Source organism: Arachis duranensis, chromosome 5, assembly GCF_000817695.3.
Source record: "Arachis duranensis cultivar V14167 chromosome 5, aradu.V14167.gnm2.J7QH, whole genome shotgun sequence".
NCBI classification, from domain to species: Eukaryota; Viridiplantae; Streptophyta; class Magnoliopsida; order Fabales; family Fabaceae; genus Arachis; species Arachis duranensis.
This window is the reverse complement of record NC_029776.3, coordinates 75,640,960-75,649,000: the sequence shown is the minus strand read 5'-3', so window position 1 is coordinate 75,649,000 and position 8,041 is coordinate 75,640,960. Positions and strand designations below refer to the sequence as shown.

The window sequence follows — 8,041 nt, the reverse complement described above, 5'->3', positions numbered from 1 at the left end:
GTCACTTAGATCAACTGATTTGGGATGGCCAATTGAAAGTCCACAATAAAGAGCAACTTAGATACAGAACATTTAGTTATCCAAAGAGATGCTGGGCATCAATGATCCTAGGAAGAATTAATGAGCCATGTGTCTGTGGTGAAAGATGTTGAGCAAAAGAAAAGAAAATAAAGCCAAAGGCTATGCTGCAGCATTTGACACCCAACCTCTAAAAGAATAATAAGCTTGTTAAGCACTGTAAGCCAAGAAAAGCTAGCAAGGGAGTGAGTAAAAAGTGAGCCTTATAACAGCAAGTTTAGCAAGCTTTTGAGGAAAGATATATATTATGTAACAGGAATAATAACCTGAGTTGTCATTGTCTGCATAAATGCCCCATAGATCAAGTTCTGCTATCTGCATAATAAGGATAAGTATCCTTTTCTTATTCATTCCATTTACTCTTAGTTTTGATGCTTGCTTGGGGACAAGCACGATTTAAGTTTGGTGTTGTGATGACAAGTCATCATATACCCATTTTTCAAGCTAATTTCACTTGTTTTGTTAGCATTTATGCACTTTCTTGTATCCTAAGTAAGTGATTTGGAGTGAAAATGCATAACTTCTCTAAATCAAGCAACCACCATGAAATTAATGTTAATCCATGAGGTTTGAGCTAATTTTAATTGAATTTTAATTGATTTATAAGCCTCTTGAATTTAGTGATACTTGGAGTGTTGTTTTGGTTTATTATAGGTGAAGAAAAGAAAAGAAAAGGAAAAGCGTGGCCTAAGAAGTGTAGCCCAAGGAAAGGAAAGCGTGGCCAAAGTAATAGAAAGCGTGCCGCATGCAATGGGGAGGCAAACATTGCCCTCCACAAGGGCAGACTGCCCTCTAGGAGGGCAACATAAAGGAACCAACCAAGGAAGGTAACTCTGCCCTGCCCACTACAAGGGCAGAGCACAAAATGGTGCCTTGGAACCAAGAAGAAGAGAACCTTGCCCTGCCCTCCACAAGGGCAGTATCGGGCTCTCCAAGGAAAGAAATCAAAAGAAAAATGCCTATGATGCATGCCACAAGGATCGAACAAGGAACCATGAGGAAGCTAGGACTTAAGGTTGATTGCCGTGCCAAGAAACCAAGAAAAATGATGAGCGTGTGCTTCTGCCGTGTTTCGAACACGGGACGTGAAAGAGGGAACATTGCCCTGCCCTCTGCGCGGGCAGGGCAGCATCTTGTGTGTGGCGCACCAAGAAGCAAATCTGGCGCACCATGGCACGTTCCTGGCAGCATCTCGCGCACCATGGCACGTTCCTGGTAGCATCTGGCGCACCAAGCTCAATCCTGGTAGCACCAAAATTTCCTGCCCTGCCCTCCGCGAGGGCAGGGCAGCATCCTATGCACCAAGAAAAATTCTGGCGCACCAATTCTTGATTCTGGCGCACCAATTCTCGTTCCTGGCAGCACCAAGCACGCACCGTGGCGCACCAACCTTTCCTGCCCTGCCCTTGGCACGGGCAGGGCAGCATCTCACGCACCATGCCGCGCCAAGCTCGCACAACGCCGCACCAACCGTCCGCACCATGCACCAATTTTCTGCCCTGCCCTCCACAAGGGCAGGGCAGCCTCCTGGAGCAACATTTTGGGCCAAAAATTCAAATTAAAAATCCATTTGAATTCATTTCTTCACCAAATCAAAAGCCCATCCAAATCCCAAAATCCAAGAATAGAAAGTGTATAAATAGGAGTTAGTTTGATGTAATTAGGACCTTTGGACTTACTTTTGGCTTAGCCTTTGAATTTGCACTTTCTTGGAGCTTTGAAGTTCTTGTAATTGTTCTTGAGAGATTTGACCGAGCACTCAGAGGATTAAGGGAGAATTGACTGATCTCCTTCCTCATTCTTACTCGGGCAATTCTACTCTTCTGTTTCTGAGTTTTGGGTGTGTGAAATTGAGGAAATTCTGTCTCAATTCCCATCTAAAATCTCTTTAGATACTTTTCTGCATAATTGAATTTGATTTCTGTTCTTCTACTACTTCTTCTTCAATTTCTTATCAATTGCTTCGTGAACTTGGATCTAGGAAGGCAAATAGAGATCTAGGCTCTGCTACCTAGTCTCTTGAGACCTGAGACCACAATTTACTTTTGGTTCTTCTGTGAACCTCTGCTGCATTTTATTTCCTTTATGTTTGAATGCTTATTGCTTCTAATTCAATTTCTGCTCAATCAATTGTTGCAATTTACTTTCTCTTTGTTTAGATTCTGCAATCCCAATCCTCAAACCCCTTTTATATTCAAGCCATTTATCTTTCTTGCCATTTAAGTTACTGTAATTTACATTTCTTGCACTTTAAGTTTCAGTCATTTACTTTCTTGTTCTTTAAGATTCTGCAAATTTATTTTCCTGTTCTTTAATTTACTGCACTTTTCCCTTCCCCCTTTACATTTACTGTCATTTACTTCTTGTTAAACACAAATCACTCAACCAAAACTTGATTCGCTTGACTAAATCACCCACTAAACTAAAATTGCTCAATCCTTCAATCCCTGTGGGATCGACCTCACTCATGTGAGTTATTATTACTTGATGCGACCCGGTACACTTGCCGGTGAGTTTTGTGTTGGATCGTTTTCCACACATCAAGCTCCTCACCTCCAACCATGGGGTTTAGAGACTCATGCCGTAGAAGATACAATAAGAAACGTGTAATGTGTCATGAGGTAAAGATACAATGTCAAAATATCCTATTTATAGTGAACTAGTAACCTAGGATATACAGAAATGAGTAAATGATGTAAAAATCCACTTTCGTGGTCTACTTGGTGTGTGCTTGGGCTGAGCATTGAAGCTTTCATGTGTAGAGACTTTTTCTGGAGTTAAACGCCAGCTTTTGTGCCAGTTTGGGCGTTTAACTCCAATTCTTGTGCCAGTTCCGGCGTTAAACGCCAGGAATTCTGAAGCTGATTTGCAATGCCGGTTTGGGCCATCAAATCTCGGAAAAAGTATAGACTATTATATATTGCTGGAAAGCCCAGAATGTCTACTTTCCAACGCAATTGAGAGCGTGCTAATTGGGCTTTTGTAGCTCCAGAAAATCCACTTCGAGTGCAGAGAGGTCAGAATCCAACAACATCTGCAGTCCTTTTTCAGCCTCTGAATCAGATTTTTGCTCAGGTCCCTCAATTTCAGCCAGAAATTACTTGAAATCATAGAAAAACACACAAACTCATAGGAAAGCCCAGAAAAGTGAATTTTAAATAAAAACTAATAAAAACATACTAAAAACTAACTAAAATGTACTAAAAACATACTAAAAACAGTGCCAAAAAGCGTATAAATTATCCGCTCATCAAGTAGCCATTAACAACGGTGATGCCCTACATACAGCTTGCCATGGAAAGGAGTAAGAAGGATTGAAGGAAGGCAGTAGGAAAGCAGAGATCCAACAGGGACAAAGCATCTCTATACACTTCTCTGAAATTCTCACCAATGATTTACATAAGTATTTCTATCTTTATTTTCTGTTTATTTATTATTATTATTCGAAAACTCCATAACCATTTATTATCCGCCTAACTGAGATTTACAAGATGACCATAGCTTGCTTTATACCAACAATCTCTGTGGGATCGACCCTTACTCACGTAAGGTTTATTACTTGGATGACCCAGTGCACTTGCTGGTTAGTTGTGCAAAGTTGTGAAGAAAGTGCTGAGTTAGTAGATGCGCATACCAAGTTGAATGCCATTAATGGAGATCATAATTTTGTGCACAAAGTTTTTGGCGCCGTTGCCGAGGATTGTTCGAGTTTGGACAACTGACGGTTCATCTTGTTGCTCAAATTAGGTAATTTTCTTTTTGGTTTATTTTCGAAAAAAATTGTTTCAAAAATTTATCACCTATTTTCAAAAATTTTCAGAGTTTTTAAGAATGAATTATAGATTTTCATGTAATATGTTAAAGCCTGGTTGGCTGTAAAGCCATGTCTAATTCCTGGACCGGAGCTTTTGACTAATATTACATGATTCATGGAATTCTGATTGAGGACTTTGGATTCATTACTTCCTTTTTCCAAAATATGTTTTCAAAAAATTTATTACAAAAATCTAAAAAAAATTTAGAAAATCATAAAAACCAAAAATATTTTGTGTTTTTTGTTTGAGTCTTGAGTCAATTTTTAAGTTTGGTGTCAGTTGCATATTTCTAAAAATTTATGCATTTTTCGAAAATTCATGCATGTTCTTCATGATCTTCAAGTTGTTCTTGGTAAGTCTTCTTGTTTGATCTTGATGTTTTCTTGTTTTGTGTCTTTTGTTGTTTTTCATGTGCATTTTTGCATTCATAGTGTCTAAGCATTAAAGATTTCTAAGTTTGGTGTCTTGCATGTTTTCTTTGCATAAAAAATTTTTCAAAAATATGTTCTTGATGTTCATTATGATCTTCAAAGTGTTCTTGGTGTTCATCTTGACATTCATAGTGTTCTTGCATGCATCATTGGTTTTGATCCAAAAATTTTCATATTTTGGGTCATTTTTATGTTTTTTCTCTCATAATTCCAAATTCAAAAATAAAAAAATATCTTTTCCTTTTTTCTCTCATAAATTTCAAAAATTTGAGTTGACTTAGTCAAAAACTTTTTAAAACTTAGCTATTTCTTATAAGTCAAGTCAAATTTTCAATTTTAAAAAAAAATCTTATCTTTTCAAAAACTTTTTCAAAAATCATATCTTTTTTATTTTTTTATGGTTTTCGAAAATTTGAAAACATTTTCAAAATCTTTTTCTTAATTTTATTTCAAAACTTAACTAATAAGTAATGTGATTGATTCAAAAATTTGAAGTTTGTTACCTTCTTGTTAAGAAAGGTTCAATCTTTAAATTCTAGAATCATATCTTTTAGTTTCTTGTTAGTCAAGTAATTAATTTTAATTTTAAAAATTAAATCTTTTCAACCATATCTTTTTAATCATATCTTTTTATCATATCTTTTTAAATCATATCCTTTTCAAAAATTTGATTTCAAAATATCTTCCAACTTCTTATCTTTTCAAAATTGATTTTCAAATCTTTCTCAACTAACCAATTAACTTTTGTTTATTTTTTATCTTTTTCAAAACCACCTAACTAATTTTATCTCTCTAATTTTTGAAAATTACCTCCCTCTTTTTCAAAATTCTTTTAATTAACTAATTGTTTTAAATTTTAATTTTAATTTTAATTCTTCCTTTAATTTTCGAAAATCACTAACCCTTTTTCAAAATTAATTTTTGAATTCTCTCCCTCTCATCTTCTTCTATTTATTTATTTATTTATTTACTAACACTTCTCTTCATCTCAAGAATCTAAACCTATCTTCACCCTTGTGTTTGGATTCTTACCTTTTCCTTCTTCTATTCCTTTCTTCTTCAACTAATATAAAGAAATCTCTCTCCTGTGGTAAAGAGGATCCATATTATTATTTTCTGTTCCCTTCTTTTTCATATGAGCAGGAGCAAGGACAAGAATATTCTTGTTGAGGCAGATCCTGAACCTGAAATGACTCTGAAGAGAAAACTAAGAGAAGCTAAATTACAACAATCCAGAGACAACCTTACAGAAATTTTCAAAAAGGAAGAGGAGATGGCAACCGAAAATAATAATGCAAGGAGGATGCTTGGTGACTATACTACACCTACTTTCAAATTTGATGGAAGAAGCATCTCAATCCTTTCCATTGGAGCAAACAATTTTGAGCTAAAACCTCAACTAGTTGCTCTACTGCAATAGAACTTCATGTTCCATGGACTTCCATCAGAAGATCCCTACCAGTTTTTAACTGAGTTCTTGTAGATATGTGAGACTGTTAAGACTAATGGAGTAGATCCTGAAGTCTACAGGCTTATGCTTTTCCCTTTTGCTATAAGAGACAAAGCTAGAACATGGTTGGACTCACAACCCAAAGATAGCCTGGACTCTTGGGATAAGCTGGTCACGACCTTCTTGGTTAAGTTCTTTCCTCCTCAAAAGCTGAGCAAGCTTAGAGTGGATGTTTAGACATTCAAACAAAAAGATGGTGAATACCTCTATGAAGCTTGGGAAAGATACAAGCAGATGACCAAAAGGTGTCATTCTAACATGCTTTTAGAGTGGTCCATTTTGGATATATTCTATTATGGCCTATCTGAATTCTCTAAGATGTCACTGGACCATTCTGCAGGTGGATCCATTCACCTAAAAAAACACCTGCAGAAGCTCAAGAACTTATTGACATGGTTGCAAATAACCAGTTTATGTACACTTCTGAGAAAAATTTTGTGAATAATGGGACACCTCAAAGGAAGGGAGTTCTTGAAATAGATGCTCTGAAAGCCATATTAGCTCAAAAAAAATGTTGACTCAGCAAGTCAACATGATTTCTCAAAGACTGAATGGATGGCAAAATACATCCAACAGTACTAAAGAGGCGTCTTTTGAAGAAGAAGCTTATGATCCTGAGAACCCTGCAATAGCAGAGGTAAATTACATGGGTGAACCTTATGGAAACGCCTATAATTCCTCATGGATAAATCATCCAAATTTCTCATGGAAGGATCAATAAAAGCCTCAACAAGGCTTTAATAATGGTGAAAGAAATAGGCTCAGCAATAGCAAGCCTTATCCATCATCTTCTTAGCAATAGACAGAGAATTCTGAGCAGAGCACTCCTAACTTAGCAAACTTAGTCTCTGATCTGTCTAAGGCCACTTTAAGTTTCATGAGTGAAACAAGGTCCTCCATTAGAAATTTGGAGGCACAAGTGGGCCAGCTGAGTAAGAAAGTCACTGAAACTCTTCCTAGTACTCTCCCAAGCAATACTGAAGAGAATCCAAAAAGAGAGTGCAAGGCCATTGACATAATTAACATGGCCGAACCTAGGGAGGAAGGGGAGGATGTGAATCCCAATGAGGAAGACCTCATGGGACGTCTCCCAGGCAAGAAGGAGTTCCTTATTGAGGACTTGAAGGAATCTGAGGCTCATATAGAGACCATAGAGATCCCATTAAACCTTCTTCTGCCATTCATGAGCTCTGAAGACTATTCTTCCTCTGAAGAGGATGAAAATGTAATTGGAGAGCAAGTTGCACAATATCTAGGAGCCATCATGAAGCTGAATGCCAAATTGTTTGGTAATGAGACTTGGGAAGGTGAACCTACCTTGCTCATTAGTGATCTAGATACACGGGTTCAGCAAACTTTACCTCAAAAGAGACAAGATCCTGACAAATTCTTAATACCATGTACCATAGACACCATGACCTTTGAGAAGGCTCTGTGTGACCTAGGGTCAGGCATAAATCTTATGCCACTCTCTGTAATGGAGAAGCTGGGGATCATTGAGATACAGCCTGCTATATTCTCATTACAAATGTCAGACAAGTCAGTAAGACAAGCTTATAGATTGGTAGAGGACATGGTAGTGAAGGTTGAAGGCCTTTACATCCCTGCTGATTTCATTATCTTAGACACTAGGAAGGACAAGGATAAATGCATCATCCTTGGAAGACCCTTCCTAGCCACAGCTGGAGCTGTAATTGATGTTGATAGAGGAGAGCTAGTCCTTCAATTGAATGGGGACTACCTTGTGTTTAAAACTCAAGGATATTCCTCTACAACCATGGAGAGGAAGCATGAAAAGCTTCTCTCAATACAAAGTCAAACAAAGCCCCCACAATAAAACTCTAAGTTTGGTGTTGGGAGGCCACAACCAAACTCTAAGTTTGGTGTTGAATCCCCACATTCAAACTCTAAGTTTGGTGTTGGGAGTCTACAACTTTGACCTGATCATCTGTGAGGCTCCATGAGAGCCCACTGTCAAGCTAGTGACATTAAAGGAGTGCTTATTGGGAGGCAACCCAATCTTTATTTATCTATTTTTATTTTTTATTTTATTGTTCTTTTGTGTTTTATTAGGATCATGATCATGTGGAATCACAAAATAATTACTAAAATTAAAAACAAAATCAAAAACAATAGAAGAAATAGCACACCTTGGAAGAAGGGCTCACTGGCATTTAAATGCCAGTAAGGAGCATCTGGCTGGCGTT

The 8,041-nt window shown here is 37.3% G+C and overlaps 1 non-coding gene across 1 annotated transcript; it reads right to left on the bottom strand.

Moving 5' to 3' along the window:
- Positions 1 to 5,990: 5,990 nt before the first annotated feature.
- On the bottom strand, positions 5,991 to 6,094 carry LOC127747900 (small nucleolar RNA R71). The gene has a single exon (XR_008009847.1). It is a non-coding gene; the product is annotated as a small nucleolar RNA R71 (small nucleolar RNA).
- Positions 6,095 to 8,041: the final 1,947 nt, after the last annotated feature.